This window comes from Lissotriton vulgaris, chromosome 10 (genome assembly GCF_964263255.1).
Source record: "Lissotriton vulgaris chromosome 10, aLisVul1.2, whole genome shotgun sequence".
In the NCBI taxonomy this organism is placed as follows: domain Eukaryota; kingdom Metazoa; phylum Chordata; class Amphibia; order Caudata; family Salamandridae; genus Lissotriton; species Lissotriton vulgaris.
Window position 1 is genome coordinate 778,130,388 of NC_141698.1, and position 20,380 is coordinate 778,150,767.

Below are 20,380 nucleotides of genomic sequence, written 5' to 3' on the forward strand. Positions count from 1 at the left end.
TTTTACCTTTGAAATTAGCAAAGCTCAATGTCTCCCCTCTACCTACCGATTTAAAAGCGTCCCACACTATCTTAGATTCAGCGGATCCCTTATTGTATTCGAAAAATTCCAAAATGAACTTCGTCATAAACTGACGATACTCTTCATCAAGCAAAAGCTTCCTATCAAACGACCAAGCTTGCCTCCCTTCCTTCATATCTGGCCCCAATGAGATCTGCAAAGTCATTGGATTATGATCGGATATCAGTTTAGGATGCATCTCAATACTCACATTCCCCCAAAAAATAGAAGACACGAAAAAAAAGTCTAGCCTCAAAAATTTAGAATGAGGGGCTGAAAAAAATTTAAACCCGTCGTCGTCGGGGTGCTCTCTATTCCAAACATCATAGTGCACATTTATTAACATTTTCGAAATTCAATGTGTGTGTCATATAAAGGCAAGATCAGCTGTCACGCTTCGTCAAGACCATTCCTATAGAAATCAGCTTGACCCTTTTCTTTGCAACAGCCAAATCTCGATACCACTTGGGAAACCAAAAAGGGTTCAATTTAATAGTAATGATAGCAAAGATCTGTAAGTTGCAGGTTTTGTGCCTCTTATTGGACCAGCATAGGATATACAAAGATAAATACGTACGAATGCTTTTTGACCACACTTGTCCTTTTATAAATATAAGTGATTAAACTTGAGGAGGCATTCTTCAGCAACACCATCAGGACATTATTTAGCAAGATACTTCGGGGCAGATTTACAAGACCCTTGAGCCACTTTTGCGTAATTTTTCTCATGTTAACAATCTACGCAAAAGTGGCGCAAGGGGCTTGTAAATCTGCCCCTTCATTTTTATTATAGCCCTTACCTGTTTCGTCTCACTGGTGCCACACGGGAACTGCCTGTATCTAATGAGGACTTCTGGCCACCGTAGCAGCTTCTGCCCTTTGCCACTACATTTACCATCAGGCAGCACGGCGAGGTCTCGCGTGAGGAGGGGGGCTAGGCAGATAAAATCACCGGCGGGTTCCCACGGCGCGGGACCGCGCTGCTGGCTCGCCCTGGCGAAACCCAGGACAAGGGCGGGGCCGTCTGTGGCTGTCGGGGGCCGGAGGAGGCTGGGCTGGGCCCCCGCTCTAAGAACTGCTACCTGGTTATTACTGCGAGAGTTCGGACTTATTATTGTGAGTACCATTTACCCTGGACTGCAGCTTTTAAGCTCATTACCGCCATTGTTACATGATGTCAAAATGTAAATTATGTAATGTAACATCCACCCGGAAGCGAGGAGGGCAGCAATCACTCCTGACATACCTCACGGGAGCCATGGGAGCTCTTGAAGAACAAATACATTTGGTAGAGGAAACTTTAACACAAGGGGGTGTGGAAGGAGAGGTGGGAGAGAAAGGTGATATTGCTGATGGTGTTTTAACACAAAAGAGGATAATCGTAAAAACTGGCAGAATGGCTGCATACAGGTAGTAGATGATGAAACAATTTTAAGCGATCTGAGTGAGATGGGAGAGGAATGACACCCATCTCCAAAACATAGCAAATCAGCTGTACGTCGGGAAAAATCCCAGGAAATTGCAGTAGTTAATCCACCCCTGCAAAGTGGTCAAAAAGATAAGGCAGGGAAAAAAAAAATCTACTAAAAAACAGGTTACCCAGAAAATGTACCCTAAGAAAAACCTAAATAGCGAGGGTAATAACACTATCTCAGAAATACTAGATGGTCAAAATTGTATAAAGGTTATTCTCCAGAACATCATGGAGTCCATAAAATCTGACATTCTACGGGCCTTAGGGGCATTATCAGATAGGGTAACTAACATTGAATCTATCATTCGTGGTACTACACGTAACCGTACAGAGGGAACACATACGAACTCAGGGGGTGCGCAGGAACATAGTAAAAATACTCCCTCTGAAAGAAATAACACTATAACGGTGGTCAGTGAAAGTACAGATACAATCCCAGTCCAAACACTGTGTAGCGTAGGTGACCAAGGGAAAAACATTAGGAACCAAATGAAACAGACTAATAGTAATACAGGTTCAGATGTGGCCATATATCGTGGTGACTCAAACCCCAATCAAGTAAGGAGAGGGCAAACATTTTTGGATTTACCTCCAGCAGCCACTCCTTATGTGGTCGTTCTAGCGAATGTCCCAGAATTAGTACAACCCGCCCAAGAAACATGGAGTGAGATGCGTAATAAATCACTAGCTACACTGGCTGGGTAAGCGAACTGGCCTGGGTGACCTTTTATTTAAATACTTTATAATGGCCAAACAAATACCGTGGTTGGCGAAAGGTCCTAAGGAGCTCAAAGGAGACTGCATTGTCTTGACCTATAGTGATCCCAGATTAGTTAGGGACATCTTGAGCAGGGCAGGGAGTTTCCACCAGGACCATTTTGGCATTGGGGTTTTTCTATCCCCCAACCCAGATAAGCCCAAACGCTGAATTGTTACACCCTGTACACGCACTCTCCGGGATAAGACCAGTGATGGACATCCAACACGTGCAATCTACAGGGAAAAATTGGATACATCCAAACAGTTTTGATCTTCTGTCACGGTTGGATGATCAAGATTGACAGACTGCAACATTGGTGACGGAGGGAATACATGGGACTTTGAAAGAGAAATTGGGAAAAAACGAGATGAAAAGTGGCAACAATTTGTGTATCAAAGACAATAATCCATTAAGGGTGGAGAATAGCTACTGGCCCGAGGCAGTCCCTGTAGCTCGATCCTTGAGTAAGAAGGTAAGGAAGGTTACCAGCAGCCAAATAAGTACCATACAGGGATCGCCTGAAAGTGCAAAAAAGAGGAAGGGTGTGTATATGCTGTTGAGTTGGAACATCGCAGGGCTTGCTATGAAAATACAAAATCCGGAATGGCTGTCTTTTGTAGGAGAATATGACATTTTATGTTGTCAAGAAACTTGGACAGAGAGAGAATTGCACATTCAGGGTTTTAGCACATTCCATACCCCTGCAACCCACACCGACCATGGAAGCAACAAGGGGGGTTTGTGCACTTACGCTTCTGTAGAGGCTGGGGTATTAAATGTCAAGCTAAAATGTTGGTCTGAGTTTTACCAAGTCTTTACCCTGAAGTTAAGTGGGAATAAGTAGGCGGTCCTAGTTAACTTTTATAGCAATGTCCCATTAAATCAAAAAGAGATAGTCATTAGGAAACTGGGTAGTGATCTAAAAACTATTGAGTATTATAGGGTAGAAGATATGCCTCTAATATGGGTAGGGGTTTTTAATTGCTCTCTCTGTGCGCACAGCGAATATGGCATCTGCGGCCTAGATGAAGATAATAAGGAAATATCCTCACATTTTATCCATAATAAGAATGGTGAGTTGTTTAATGACATACTCTACCAATTCGATTTGGGTTTTGCAAATGAGTTGGGTGCAAATCCTACACCCTTTCAGCCAACCTTTAATGGGAGAGGCTGTAACACCATCATTGATTTCATCATAGTTTCTAAGAGATATGCCACTACCGTTATGCAGTGTAAAACAGAAGCAATATCAATGAGTGATCACTACCCAATCAGTCTATAGCTCTTACTTCCGACAAATTTTAAAAACAAGAAGAGGCAGACTCCGTATGTGTTTAAGGTGCGACTTGCTACAACAAATCGTTACTCCCTAAAATGGGACAGAGTTGACCCTGAGATCTTACTGCATACTCTAACTAGTAAAACTCAGCCTCAAATAGAAACATGCCTTAGTCAGGGGAGTGCTAATGAGGATATTTATTCCGCCTTCCTAAGGATAACTAAGGAGGCCTATAGACTCCTAAGGAGGGAAAATAGAGGGGGTAGATCCAATCTGAAGGGATGGTTCGATAGAGATTGCTCCAGAGCCCACACACACCTTAAAAATACCTTGGGGGGGGCGTGGCCAAGATGGCGGGGTGAGCGGACGCTTCCTCCCGCAGCTCCTCCAGCCCGACTAGGCTCAAGCCCGTTTCTTCCGCTTTTCTCCCCCCGCTGAGGCTCAGCGGACGAGAGGAGTGTGGCGGAGTACCTGGAGCACGCATTGATGTCGCTCTGACCCTAATCGCTCCGGTGGAACCGCCTCAAATAACCGATCGAAGATCGAGGGACGACGGAGCGCACGGGAGGCGGAGCGAATCTGAGTGCTGTCCGTGAGCCTCGGCCAGGCCTAGTGCTGAAAGTTGGCGATCTGGGTGGAGGACGTCCCGGCGCTCGACGGAGATCGGAGGAGAACTACAGGCTGGGGGGCCCGATACACGGAGGACTTTGGTTGCGCGATTTGGCGCTCGGACTTGAGGCGGTGGCACCCTGTATGGCGAGGGCCTCGGCCCCGGGATTGAAGAGCGACCGGCCTGACATCGGGGACAGCTCTCCCAATTCTTCTAAGTAATAGTGCAGTCTCGGCTGTGGAACTTTACGGATTGCCTGGTTTCTGGGGTGCCCCGGTGGTGTCGCCGGGTTCGGGCGATCTCCTTGGGCCCACCTCGCCGCCATTTTGTCCCCGAGAGGACGGTGTCGTGGGCCTTCCCCGGAGTCCCAGGACGGCGGATTCCTGCGCCCTCCGCCTTTGTACGGCTGGCTCCCTGTGAAGCGCTCTGGCCGGGACCCCCCCAGCATAGGTTCTAGCTGCCGTCCCGATTGGACGCCCGCGGCTGGTGGTGCCCGGACTGATCCGCCATTTTGTCATCTGTGACGCAGCCCCCCGGTTCTGCCGGGTGCTCCCCATATCGAGGACCTGCTAGTGGTTGGACATTCCCCGAAGCGGACGGGCCTGTGCCCACTTTTCAGTTGAAGCGCTTGGAATGGCTGGAAGAGGTGGCTCGAGGAAGGGGGACCGTACCCTGCCGGACATGCTTGGCAGGGCCCAACAGCTACGGGACAGGACACAGCCGTCGCCGGGGTCTTCCCGGGCCTCGGCGGACGCGTCTGGAGGAGAACCCCCTGTCACAAGATCCTTCATGGAGGAGCTGTTCAACTCCCTCAAAGAGGACTTCCAGACACTGAAACGGGAGGTGGCTAGCGAGGTCCGGGAGGTCCGAAGGGAAGTGGAGGGCCTCGGCGAACGGGTCGAGACGGTGGAGACGGCGGCCCAACGCCGGGACGACGAGATTGTCCACTTGCAACAAGACGTTCTCCGTCTCCGGGAGCAGTGCGTTGAGCTCCAGGCCCACTCCGAGGACCTTGAGAATAGGTCAAGGAGGAATAATATTCGAGTGCGGGGTGTGCCGTCTGCGGACGAAGGGACTGACCTAGTGGGCTATCTGCAGGACCTGTTCCGGGAGATCCTGGGGGAGGCCGCGGATTTCCCTGTCCGCATTGATAGAGCTCATAGAGTCGGTCGACAGCGCCAGTCTTCGGCGCCCCCCCCCCCCGGACATCTTAGCCTTCCTGCCCGACTTCCCGCTGAAGGAGCGCATCATGTCTGAGGCCCGCAGGCGACAGCCACTGACTTTCCGGGAGCAGCCTGTTGCGCTCTACCAGGACTTGTCCGCCATCACCCTGCAGAAACGCAGGTCCTTCAGGATTGCCACCGACTTCTTGCGCGAACAGGGGACGCCGTACTCCTGGGGGCACCCCTTTCGCTTGATCTTTCGATGGAACGGAGTGCTGCATCAACTACGCTCCTTGCAGGACATCTGCGGCGTCCTAGGGCTCACGGCAACAGAGGAGGATGGAGCTACGCCGTCGTGGAGGCGCTCAGAGAGAAGGGGCCGACGGAGAACAGCGAGGAGACGTTCGACGGCGAGCGCTGGGCGTCCTGATTCCCCTACTATCAGAGCGGACATGGCCGGTGCCTTGAGGGCGGCTGCCGGGGACTTGGCCGGCTCCAACAGCGTGGCCTTGACGGCCTAGACTCACTCCGGGGGGAGACGCACATAGCTTCTTCGATGCCAGGTTTGCGGCTGGGGGGGATGGGGGGAGCGGGTGGAGGTGAGTGGCTGGACGTCCACTTTTCTACTTTCTATGGACTTGCCCGTTTTGGGGCTTGACTGAGACAATGGGTTGTTTGAGTTGGGTTTTGGCTGGTTGCCGTGGGTTTGTTTGGGGTGGGGTTGGGAGTTGTTCTAGAGTTGGGGAAGTCCCGTCCGATGCTGTCCATGCCCACGCTTGGCCTGCTCTGGCCTGTCCCGCGCTGCCGCCCCGCGCCCCCCGCCCCCTGGTTCCCTCCCCGCAGCATAGCGTTCCTGGTCCCTGGGAGACATGTCGTCCCTGAAGGTGGTGACCCTTAATGTTAAGGGTCTGAATAATCCTGTTAAGCGCAGGGCGATTTTGTCTCTGCTTGAGGGGACGCAGGCTGACATTTGCCTTTTGCAGGAGACCCACTTGTTGTCCCGTGACTGCCATAGATTGCGCTCAGCTAAGTTCCCCACCCAGTTTTTCTCCTCTGCAGCGACCAAGACCGCGGGGGTGGCCATTCTCATAGCGAGCTCCTTTAGGGGGGAGATGCTATATAAATATGCGGAGCAGAAGGGGAGGCTTCTGGCATACCGCCTCCGTCTGGGAGGCATAGCGTTTACGGTTGGCTCTGTCTATAGCCCAAATGACCACCAGGAACGCTTCTTGAACTCAGTACTGGTGGATGTTACTGCCTCTCCCGACCGACATGTTATCCTAGGGGGGGACCTTAACATCGTCTTTGATTCCGTATTGGACAGGTCGGCGCAGCGGTCTCCACAGACTGGAGAACTCTCCCAGGCTGTGAAGGCCCGGATTGCGGACATGGACTTACACGACCTTTGGAGCTCCATGCACCCCACAGATAGGGACTACTCCTACTTTTCACATGCGCACCGTACCTACGCGCGGTTGGACTACCTCCTGGTTAGTGGGCCGATGCGCGCCGCCGCTACGGAGGCGGACATTGGGGTCCTGACTCTGTCTGACCATGCGCCGGTTACTGGCGCGTTTGCATGGCCGGCGGCCTCCCCCTCTCGGGGGATGTGGCGCCTCAGAGACACCCTTTTACACAAGAAGACGGTGGTGAAACGCATTGAAGAGGTCATACAGGATTATCAGACTCACAATAGTAATGCCGACACTTCACGGGCGACACAGTGGGCTGCATTGAAGGCGGTTCTTCGGGGGGAGTTCATCTCCATCTCCTCGGCCGAAAATAGGGAGCGGCAGCGGAAGAGGGATGAACTGACTGTTCAGGTTCTAGAGCTTAAGCAGGTCCACCGCCGCACGGGTGCTCCGAGGGTCTGGAGGCAGCTGAAAGCGGCAAGGAAGCTCCTGTCGGCGCTGGACCTGGACAGAGCAGAGTACGCTGCTTTGCGCTTGAAGCATACCTATTACACTGGGGGGGATAGGTGCGGCAAACTCCTGGCACATCAGCTCCGGGTCGCGCAACAGCGGAACGTGGTGAAGGAACTTGTGAGTACAGACGGGTTGGTCGTTTCCGGAGATGAGGAAGTGGCGGAAGCCTTCTGCAGTTTTTATGAGGCGCTGTACGCTGAGGAACCTTCCTCTCCGCGGGACGCCGAAGAATACTTGGAGTCGGTGCCCCTTCCGGTGCTGGATCCCGCTCAGGCGGAATATCTGGAGCGGGATATTCACGTTGAGGAAGTGATCTCCGCTATTGCTCGGCTGAAGCACGGGAAGGCCCCGGGCCCGGACGGATACACGTCCCTGTTCTATAAGACTTTTTGCCCGGCTGTGGCCCCTGTCTTGACTCGGCTATTTAATTCCTTCTCCGACCCGGGAGCCATCCCACAGGATCTCCTGAGTGCGACGGTCTCGGTGATCCCGAAACCCGGGAAGGACAGGACGTTATGCGGCTCGTATAGACCCATCTCGCTCTTAAATGTCGACCTCAAGCTATACACGGGATTCTGGCGTCCAGACTGGCCCTACACCTCCCCGGTTTGGTTGAGGCGGACCAGGCTGGCTTTGTGCCCGGCAGGCAGACGGTCGACAATACCAAGCGGGTGACGCACGTTTTAGAGAAGGCCTCGCGGGTCCCGGGAGAGCGGATGTTGCTGGCAGTTGATGCGGAGAAGGCCTTTGATAGAGTGCATTGGCCATATCTCGAACTAGTTCTCAGGAAACTGGGAATTGGTGACAAATTCCGCACCATGGTCTTCAACTGTTATAAGTATCCCTCGGCGTCTGTGCGTGTCAACGGCTGCAGCTCCCGTGGTTTTGCAATCGAGCGCGGCACGAGGCAGGGCTGCCCCCTTTCTCCACTCCTGTTTGCTCTCTACATGGAGCTGTTCGCTCAAAGGATCCGCCACAATCCGGACGCTATTGGGATCAGGATGGGCCAGTATGTCCACACGGTCAGCCTCTATGCGGACGACGTCCTGATGACCCTGGACGACCCTAGGAGGTCCTTGCCCGCCTGCATCCAAGAGTTGGATGCCTTCGCACGGGTAGCCGGCTTCAAAATGAACATGAGTAAGTCGGTGGCTTTAGATGTGTCTCTGGCTGCGGACACTAGGAGGGACCTCCAGAGACTCTTCCCTTTGCAGTGGTCTTCATCCCTTGTATCATACTTAGGGATCCTACTAGCACCCACGCTGCCAGCGATGGTGACGGCCAATCACACTGCTCTCAGTAAAAAGATCAGGGAGGAGCTTGGCCGCTGGAGTAAGGGCCTGCTGTCCTGGCTGGGCAGGATCGCGGCGGTTAAGATGACTGTACTGCCCCAGATATTATACCTTTTTCGTGCCCTGCCTCTTCAGCCTCCAGTGGGCTGGATACTGCAAACGCAAGCCGACATCTCCCGCTTTGTCTGGCAGGGTCGCAAGCCGCGTATGAAGAGGGTGCTCTCCACGCTTGCCCCGGAGGCGGGGGGCCTTGGTATTCCGGACCTCCGTAAGTACTTTCAGGCGGCGCAGCTACGATACCTGGTAGAGTGGAGCAGGTGGGAGTCCGACAAACGCTGGCTTTTTCAAGACCAGGCGGTGGCAGGCCGCACCCTACAGGCGGTTCCATTTTTGCGCCGTGCCCATCGCCCCCCCAACCTCTACACTTCTTTTGTTACGCGGGTCCCCTTGAGGGTGTGGGATGCGGTCTGCGAGGCTCGGGGCCTTACCACCTTCCCTTCCCCGTTTACGCCCATAGTGGGTAATCCTGACTTCTCCCCGGGGATGGAACCGGGCGCTTTTTCCCATTGGAGGACGGCGGGTTGCAGGGCGCTCTTCCAGGTCTATGGGCCGGAAGGCGTGGTTCCCTTTCAGCAGCTTCGGCAAGACTTCGGCCTGACGGAGTGGGACAGACTGCGTTACATGCAGGTCCGGCATTGGGCCCTCCAGCCTCAGGTGCGGGACACCGCCGATCGTCAAATTACACCGTATGAGCAGTGGCTTGTGACCCGAACCTCTGACGCTAAATTGATCACTGATCTTTACAAGCATCTACAACCACCGCCGTTCCACTATTATAACCCAGGGAGGGAACGCTGGCACAGGGAATTGGGTAGGACTCTCAGCCACAAGGAATGGGACCAGATCGCACACCGGGCACGACACTCTGCTTACCATACCGGCCTTACGGAGACATTTACCAAGGTGTCCACGTACTGGTACTACACCCCAGAGAGCCTGTATGAGATGCATAGGCACACTGACAGGGGGTGCTGGAGAGGTTGTGGACAGGTGGGGACCCTCTCGCATATTCTTTGGGATAGTCCCTTGCTGTCCGCCTATTGGAAGGAGGTTCTGGATGAGGTGGATAAGCACTTTGAAATCGAGCTCCCGCGCTTTCCGGCGTATGTCTTACTAGGCCTTCCCAATGGCTTAATGTATCCACTGAAGTCCCGCAGGGGCAGGCAGATCGCAATCGCGCTAGGGTCTGCGGTCCAGAATATCCTTATCCATTGGCGCACCACCACTGTCCCCTCCATTACGGGTTGGTTGCATAGGCTCTGGCACGTGTTGGGAATGGAGAAGCTGTCACTCACGGTGGCGGGGGAGGTAGACCAATTTGATGAGCTGTGGCAACCCTTCCTTGCGCTGCTAACCACCGAATTCAGGGAGCTCACCTGCCCGAGGTACCTCAGGCTCTTGAGGCTGACGCCGCCGGTGACCCCGGCAGAATAGGATGAGTGGGAGGCGGGTTCTGGGGTGGGGGGGCGCTGCTTGTGGGCGGGTAGTATTAGTAATGGGCTTTCGGACGGGGGGGTTGGGGGGAGTTGGGGAGTTGTTTCCTTTTTCTTGGGGGGGGGGTTCCGGGAGGGGACGGGTTGTTCTTTCTGGGTTACTCTCATTGCTCTCCCTGCCTAGCCTTGGGGTGATGGATATGTGCAGAGTGGAGTTATAAATTGCATTTTGTATTTTCATCTACCGATGCTTCTCCTCTGGACTGTCGAACTGTTCCTTGAATTCGCTCCTGACATTGCGCCTTTCTTTTTCTTTATTGTACTGTATGCAACCCTAACCTCCTGCTCCCTCCCCCCGTATTCTTTTGTCTTAATAAAAATGCTTTAAACCTAAAAATACCTTGCATACTACACCAAAGTGTAAGGTAGATATCAGACAGGCGAGGATTGTTTATCGCCTTGCCCTTAAGAAGTGAAAATATGAGCTAAAGAAGGAAGCCTGGGAAACTTTACATCAAGCCTGTATACCGAATAATAATAGTGGCTTCTGGAAAGCCGTAAATGCCCCCTTCTGCCAAGATAAAGAGGTAAATACTATAGATGTGGCCATTACGGGAGAAAGGTGGGTGGAATTCTTTGGGGATCTCTATAAATCTAAGGATGTAGTGACCGATGTACAAGTAGAAAGCGAACATGGAGTCTTCCCCCTTGATTTGAATATAACCCTAGAGGAGGTGATATGTGCCATTAGGGAGAGTGCAGCAGGCAAAGCACCAGGTCCAGACTGGATCCCAGTGGATGTATACAGATTATATATAGACCTGTGGGCCCCGTTGCTAACGAAGGTATTGAATAGCACCTGTAATTTTAAACTTATTCCCACTTGGTCAGATGCGATAGTCATACTCATTTGTAAGAAGGGAAATAGGAACTACCCTAGTTGTTATCAGCCTATTTCCCTCCTGGATGCCCTATTGAAAATTATGGGGAGAAGAATTTTAAATAGACTTCAAACATGGGCAGCTGAGGCGGGCTTTTTAACAAAATTACAATACAGCTTCCGGTCAGGTATGGGAACCATAGAGCCGGGACTGAACCTGGCTTTAATTTTAGATAAATACACAAAGGTTAAAAGGGGGAAACTTTTTCTTACCTTTGTACACTTGAGCTAAGCGTTCGACTGCGTAAACCATAATATACTATGGGTTACCTTAGAAGACCTTAAGGTGGACCCGGTCTTATTATTGTTTATAAAGGAAATGTACAAGAATGCAGGGGCGTGCTTTGGGAAGATGGGGGAGTGCTCGGCTAAATTCCCTATCAAAAAGGGTGTCAGACAGGGGTGTATATTGGCCACCTTTCTTTTTACGCTTTATTTAAACAGTCTGGGTCAACATCTTAGTAAAGATCAAAATGATTACCCGGCCATAGGGGGTGCCCGTGTTCCCCTTTTACTATACGCCGATGACTCGGTGATCATGTCAAGAACCCAAGGGGGCCTTCAAAGGGCAGTGACAAGTTTTGCTACTTACATGAAAGAGAGGGGCCTAAGAGTGAACATATCTAAGACATTCACCATGGTCTGTGGCAAGAATAGAGGCACTCCATGTAACATCTTTATTGAAAATAAAAAATAGAAAACTCAGACGCCTTTTGTTACTTAGGTATTACCTTTGATAACAGAGGCACTTGGAAATCGGCGATAAATGCTAGAAAGCTGATCCTTACTAGATCTGTGGAGGCTGTCTTAAATTTTGCAAAAAAGATAGGCGAAAGACCTGTAAAAGAGCTGCTGGAAGTTTACAAGATAAAATGTGTTTCTACCGGGGTTTATGGAGCTGGGATATGGGGCGCTGAAGGTTCAGATGTAATACAAATCTGTGAAAACGGTTTTCTACTTTTCCTTTTAGGCGTCCCTGCTTCTACCGCTACCTATAGTTGCCACCAGGAACTAGGCATCCCTTACATCTTAGACACCATTAAGGTAGTCCCGTTGTTATTGTGGCACAAGGTATGGGTAATGGATGAAACACGTTTTAACAGGGATGTAACACAGGATTACCTCAAGTTAGATGGGGCCAACCAAATGGTAAGGTTTAATTTTATAAAAGGGTTAACTAATGCCATTGATCATCCCGAATATTTTACTGACCCCAGTAGTCTGAAAGATATCTCCAGGAAAGGCTTGAAGGATCGCTGTCTGAAATATCTGGACGAGCAAAGATGGGATAAAGAGAGAGAAAAATAAACTGTAATGGCCCATCAATTGATCCTGAGTGGTGAGGGCACCCAACAATACCTTTTGATGGTGCCGAGTAGCTTTAGCTGCATGATATTGGCCGTTTCCGGCTTGGTTCCTTTTTCAGAATGGTATTATTTCCAGTGATTAATGTTTGGTCAGTTGATACACGTGTATGTCCCTGTAATGATGTATCTTTACAATCAACCTTGCACTGCGCTTTATTCTGCAAATTTTTTACGATACCCAGAAAAAAAATTCTGAGACCTATTCTCAAATCCTGGAATATTAGATACTGTAGGGCAGCTTTTCTGAGACTACAGATGCTAGAATCACCACTGATTGTGCTGGCTGTATCATCGTATCTGAAAGCAATAATTAGGTCCCGGTCAACAATGTAATGTAGCTCCTAGTTTAGAGTACGATTCTCTTTTTGCCACTAGACCGTGCGGCTTCTTATCAATATTTACTGTCAAGATTTGTATTTTATCAAATATATTTTATAGTTTTTAGTCCATGTTTTTTAATAATTATATATTGGATCATCTTAAGTGAATCATGCCCTATCTGATGCATAGCCTTTATTAAATTCCTTGTGTAGTTGCCAACTCTTTTATGCACTTATCCTGTATCTGGCTGTATTGATTGTGACAGTAAATGTATGTATATATCTTTTTACTACTACTGCTACTACTATATTATGAAATTAAGTTGTGAAAGTCTAGTTTCAAAATGTTAACAGACACATCTGTGTCTTATATTGTTTGTCCTTTCCTTGCTACTGAATCAGCCCCCATGTCCAAACATGTTTTTGGCGAGTTTGAATATTTCTGAAAAAGCTTCTTCACAGCCCATGTACATCTAGGAACAGATATGATACACTCAAGCTCCTAAAAACCTTGTTACACCCGTAACCCAGGTAACCTGTCTCAGCAGTGGCGCATATTTAAGTAAAGTCACCATATGGCTCCATGTGACAAGGATACAACTTATCCAGTGCTGAACTTTCCTTCTAAAAATACTGGTTTTCAAATAACCTAAAACGAGCGGTGAATCTAACATCAATGGCATGGTTTCCCCCAACGTTTTACCTTCCATCCTCCTGTTTATGCGGGCTTCATTTGCTGGCCTTAGGACTCTGTGCACTTTACCACTGCTAACCAGTGCTAAAGTGCTTGTGCTCTCTCCCTAAAACATGGTACCATTGGCATCCACCCAATTGGCCCTTTTAATTTGCTTGTAGGTCCATAGTAAAGTGAAATTATATGTACTCAGGGCCTGTAAATTAAATGCTACCAGTGGGCCTGCTGCACTGATTTTGCCATCCACTTAAGTAGTCTTTTAAACATGTCTCGGGCCTGCCATTGCAGCCTGTGTGTGCAGTTTTGATCTGCCATTTCATCCTGGTCAGATAAACCTCTTACCAGGCCCAAACCTCTCTTTTTAATACATACAAGCCAACCCCGTGTTAGGCCCTAAACAGCCCAGAGGGCAGGGCGCAGTGTATTTAAAAAGGTGGACATGTACTTGTAAGTTTTACAAGTCCTAGTAGTGGAAAACTCCTAAATTTGTTTTTCACTACTGTGAGTGTAATAAGATGAATAATGAAGAATAGACGAGGTGTAGCATTAGTAGGATGCTTTATTCATCAGATAGTAAGTATCATGGGGGACCCAATCAGGAGCAGCTCACTTGCTGCTCAGCCCGACTCTAACTGAATCCTCACGCTCACACACAAGCATTCCAACAATCCACTCCCACGCGCACCAACATTCCACTAACATTCATACTACGTATGGCTGAGCAGCAAGAACTAGACCACTACATCACCTTCCCCCTTTTGAACAGAAACAAAAGTACATTAATAATATGAATCAACATTGGTGAAAAATTGCAAACACAGAATGTGAAGGAAAAGAAATATGTAATAATTCGTAAAAAACAATACATTGCATTAATTAGGAAGACAAGGTAAGGTGCGGAGTAATAAACCACAACCAAAATAATAAAATGACACACTGTCACAAAATTACAGAAACCATAGAATCTACACAAAGTGGATAATTAAACCCAATAAAGTAAAACAAAACAAGTAGAGACACAGCAGGTGATATATGCACGAAAAAGAAAATATCACAAAGTGACCTATCCACACTAAGTGGAAATTCCCGTATTCAAGTACGGCAACCCCTTAACTAAATGGAGAATCCACAAGCCAGGAACACCACGTAGCCGAAGGCTACAACAATATGTACCTTGATAAAACAAACTATAATCATATAGTTAAATTAAATAACGTACATTAATAAGTTATGTGGTATTTACAGTATAATTGAAATGACACGGGCAATGAATGAGTACAATGAAAATTCTGCTACTAGCTGAATTTAGAAGGCTATTTTCAGACTTGTTATGTATTTTCTTTTATGAATTATTACTGGTCTTTTTCCTTCTTATGCAATGTTAACATTTGTTTTTCCCCTTGATTGATTCATTTTATTATTGTATTTGCATAATTATTTTGTTCTGTTTAAAAGGGGGAAGGTGATGCAGTGGTCTAAACATAGTAGGACTTGCTGCTCAGCCAGAGTGGAATGAGTGGAATGTTGGTGAGTGGTTAGAATGCAGTGTTTGAGTGTCTGAGCGTGAGGATCAGTTGTGAATGGGCTGAGCAGCAAGTGGCTGCTCCTGGTGGGGTTCTCACCTGGAAACTTACCATCTAACTTAATAAAGAGATCTACACTCTCTACACCTCGTCTTCTTCCATTTCATCATAAATACCTATTATTACATCGAGGCCCACCTCTTCCGTGAGATAACAATGGGTTATTAACTTACTTATTTAATAGGTGATAACTTTAATTTGAGAGCTGGTAGGAAAGTTGAGTTTTGTGTTTAAAGAATTGTAAATTAAAACAATTTTTAATGCTAAAGTCGATTTTTAAGTCACAATTCTGAAATTGCCACAACAGCGTCTCGGAAAAGTTAACCTCCGATGCTAAGGGAAAAAGTCCAATTAATTTCTTTCCCTTGTTGCCACAAATTTGATTCAAATGCCCCCCAGAGCTGTGCATATAGATAGGAGACAACTTAGTGGTTTACGAGTTCTGTTTTGTCATTCCGCCTAATTGCTATTTTGAATCATGGACTGGTGATTTGATTGCCTTTTTGTTGACTTTTTGTTTTCTCTATTGTATACAGTATGTTGATATATGATATACATTTATGAATATTTGTTTTTGTGCATTATTTGTTCATGCAATGTATGCATTGTTTTCCAAAACGTCACTATTTTGGGGTTCCTTTAATTTTTGACATGATTTGAATGACATTGATTCTTATGGAATAATTCGAAAAAATGTGAAATAAATCACACGAGCCTGTGAATTGAATCCATTGACCCGTTATTGAATAAGCTCGAATCAAAGCTACTTAATACTTTTTTATATACACTTTTAGAAAGGTGGCATTTTCCTGTCCTAACTATTTGGTGCCTGCAGCCTGCCCCCTGGTTCATAGGACGAGGTGAAGCTGGCAGCTAATCTTTTTGTGTATTGCTCCCAGACAGTGGGAGAGTGAGGCAAAGGGAAAATAGGTGTTGGCAGGATGGGCCGTCTATGGCTTAATGACACACTTGTAGATCACAAAGACTTTGCCTGAGCACGCTCAGTAAGGGTTTGACACTAGTCTTTTATGACCCCAGACAAGTTGGGACCAGGGCAGGGAGACAGAAAATACTAGGCGCTGGGGCTGGAAACCTCCAAAACCTTCTCCTACTTCACAGAAAGCATCAGTTATAAATAATGGTCCGTCACACCCAACTCTTCAGTACACCTCTGGACCTGTGAAGACTCAGAAGGACTGCTGTGCTGCTCTACATGAAGGACTGCTACTCTGCTGCCTGAGTGAAAATGACTGGACCAGCATCTTGACTTGAGGACCACCAGGGTGACTCCAAGGTCTAGTTGGATGGCCTCCTGATCAGAACCTCATGGGAAGAAAAGGCTACGACCACCTTGAACCCAGCACCTGGACTCTGTCTCCTGTAAGTCTTGCTCCCTCAAGCGGTGCCACCCCAGTCCTGGACCTTTGGAAATGGGTCTGAAGGTTTCTTCAGATCATCCACGCCAAAGTTCACACGTCAAGCCCCTCGACGACAACATCCTTGATGACGATGCAGGACTCCACATTTCAGCCTCACAGCTTCCTCGGAACCGCCACTGCCTGACGCATCCTGGATGCGGGATCTCACAACGCTCCACAAATCAAGATTTAAGGTACTTTGTTAAACGGGCCTAACTTGATCCCTGTGTCCGTCCTTGTGGGAAGGGGGACAATGAAATTCCAGTAAGGCAAGGTTGTTTTAGGCAAGGAAACTGTATTCTTCCATCGTTGGACCCACCACCATGGACACGTTTGGATGCTTCCAAGAACACAGCAAACTGCCCTGGCAGAGCTGAAGTTCCTAGAACCATTCAGGCGGTTGCAAAGAACATGGAACACGCATTAAAGAAACACAACAATTACCGTAATAGCATACTACAGTCCTGCACTCTATCATGGTCAACCTGCTTTACAATTCTCAACCTGCTGAATCGCTCCTTGGAAGAGGGACTGGTCCCCCACAACTTTAAGGAAGCACGGGTGGTCCCCCTCTTAAAGAAACCTGGTGCCGACCCAAAAGTTTTTAAGAACTTTAGGCCAATCTCCCAGCTACCCTTTCTCTCTAAAATTTTAGAGCAACATGTCCTGCACTCTCTCACTCACTTCGTAAAAAGCAACCTTCTCTTGGAGTCCAATCAAGCAGGGTTCAGAGCTCATCACAGCACCGAATTGGTGATGCTCTCTGTGCTGGACGACTTGAGATTGAAGGCTGACAAAAGAAATCCATGTGCCTTGGTCCTTCTGGACTTATCCGCGGCATTTGATACCGTAAACCATTGTCAACTATTGTCGCGGGTTGAGAACTTAGGGATCCAGGGTACGGCCCTGGCCTGGCTGACTTCTTTTTTAGAAGATCGCTCACAGCGAGTCCAACTGTCTGACCTCGTGTCAAGTCCAGCCAAATTGACATGTGGGGTGCCCCAGGGTTCAGCTCTTTCACCCCTGCTTTTTAATATATACCTACAGCCGCTGATTGCAGCCCTAAATAAGTTGAACCTAGGGTTTACAATTATGCTGATGACACACAAATTCTGATCCAGATTGAACACTCTCCGATCGCTTATTTGAGAATGCAAGACATTCTCAAGTTTACGATTAACTGGATGTCGGATAATTGGTTGAAAATTAACCCAGACAAAACTGAAGTCTTGGCAGTTAACACAGCTATAGATCCATGGAACGATCGGTTCTGGCCAGCTGAATTGGGGCCATGTCCAGAACCTCCGGTAGCAGTAAAAAGCCTGGGAATCAAAATTGATGCTCAGCAGGTGTCGGCAGTGGTGGGCACTTGTGTCGGTCTACTGCGCCAGCTTCGGAAATTCTCCTTATTGCTGTCCGTCTCCACCCTTAGGCTGGCTGTTTCTGCCTTTATTTTGACACGGCTGGACTACAGTAACTCCTTATATCTGGTGCCTACCTAACAATCTTCTAGCCAGACTCCAGGTAGTAATGAATGATGCGGCCAGGCTGATTTTTAATAAGCCTCGGCGCACAAGGGCAACGCCCTTACTTCAGGACCTACACTGGCTGCCAATAGCTCAGAGAGTTAAATTCAAGAGCCTATGCATTGCTCATAAAGCGGTCCATGGCTCAGCCCCTATCTATATTAAGGATCGACTGACTAAATATGTACCAAATAGGACCCTTCGGTCTGCTGACGCGTGTAACTTGACGTGCCCTAAGTTCAGCCTAGTATCCAAGGGTGGCAGAGCCTTTTCAAGCACGGCCCCCCCGAGTATGGAATTTGCTCCCAGTTAGATTGAGGAAAGAAACTAATCTTCTCACCTTCAGAAAGCACCTGAAGAGGGTGCTCTTCTTGGAAGCATGGGGTTCATCGTAGTGGGAGGCTGTGTGTTCTTACCGGTGTTGTGTGTCCATCGTTAGCGCTTAGATACCTCGGGTGATAAAGCGCTTTATAAAAGAATAATAACATATCATAATATAACATAACATAACATGGTCGGCCTAAACTTGTGACTTTGCCCCAGTCTGGCATGACCAGATAACACAGTTAGTGCTTTGTGCTTCTAAGCACTGTTTTTACTTCAACATTAACAATCTGATTTTTCCTGTTCTACTGATTAGATTGGATTGGATAGAAGAATGTGTGTTGACGGTTTCACCTGTTCCAGTGGGGATCAATGACCCAATTGTCTACTAGGGTTTGTTTTCCCATACGTTGATGTCTGTGTAAAATAAAGTGCTGGAAGGTCATCTCACGATAACAGCCCTTGACTGACAACACACCTAAATAAAAAAAAACTACTTATATCATGTGCAAGAAAAACACTAACCATCACGAACTTTGTGTTAAGTTTTACATTACATTAAAAGTTGTGTGATTCTCGGGGGCGTGGCTTAGCAAGCCACAATGGTGGCTGTGTCCTGCTGAGGCTCCACGATCGGGCTAGCATCCTGCCCAGTTCCTGAGATCGCCGGGAGCCTCAGCTCGCTGAAAAAACACCTGGGACTCCCCCGTGCACTGGGGCGCCATTCAAACGACCTCCGGAAGCGGCGGACGAGCAACACGGACCGAATCATCCAAAACCGGAGCCGAGCGCCACAATTCAAAATGGCGGGCGCGGCTCCGTCCGGCGGGCACATACGCCGCCGGGAGCCGACCCAGTGACCGACGACCCCAAGGGACGGGACCAGCGGACGCCTGCGAGGGGTCCCGGAGCAACAGCGAGACCGGCCCCCCGGAGTGTGCACCGGACGGCGCCTTCTCTCGATCCAACACCCCGGCGCGCAAGATGGCGGCCACCGCACCGGGGCTCCGCTACACTGACGCTGTTGCCTCACCGGGAGCCTGATCATCCTCCGGCATCGGCCGACCCACCGCCGCGAGGCGCGGAGGGCCAACGGACGCGCTATCGGCGTGGTGGTGTGCCATTCAGTGGCCGGCAGCATACCAACGAGGGCGGTGAGTGCCCACCTCTTTCCCCCCTCCCCCAAGGATCTTGGTCCCTGCGGCCCCCCTACCTCCTCGGGGGCTCCGCGTGAAGACGCGGCACATGCCGCCGGCTAACCCGGGGACCCAGGGCGCTCCCACTGCCCTGCGCCGATCGACAGACCCGAGCGCCTGACCCCAAGATGGCGCCCACAGAGGCCTAGACTCCGGGAGCAGCGCGAGCCTCACCACAGGAGCAGGGGTGCCCCCCCAAACTCAAGACACTGCTGGTGGCCGTCCACTATCCCGGAACCCCCTCGAACTCCCACCACCTGACCTCTGGCCCTCCCGGCTGCAATTGACACTGTGCCACACGCCGGGGGGGGGCCCGCATGGCCTTCTGACACCGGGACTGTCAGCCCCGGCGGCCACGGACCGCCTCTGACGCCCTGAACTAGTGGACGCTTCCTGAGACGAGGGGGGGCCGCCCCGGAGCCGGGGGGGACAGGAGAGACCGGCTGACACTGAACTGCCCCCTGACCCAGCTGCGTTGACCTGCTGTTCCCGGAATACACGAAGGCCCGGTGGCCCACTTGACGGCACCTATGGGGAAACCAAAGGCCTAGCAGGTGACGGCTGTCCCTGAAACGGCCGTTGAGAAGATGCCACACACCAGGACGTGGACGCAAGCCAATGCGTCGCAAACAGACCCTACGCTGACGGCGAAATTGGACCAGGTGTTGGCGGCGATCAAAATGTCTCGCCTTTCCATGGAAGAAAGATTGGGCGCCCTGACGACGGACATTAGCTTGATCCGCGATGAACATCGTAAGCTGGCGGACAGGGTGAAGGAAGGAGAACGAACCGTGACCGAGTTACAGCCCGTGGTGAAGATGCAAGAGGAAGACATGAAAGAGGTTCTACGCCGCGTGGAAGCCCTAGAAGAACGCACGGTGGACTTAGAAGGACGCTCAAGAAGATGTAACATCCGCGTTCTGGGCCTGCCGGAGGGGATTGAAAATTCGGAT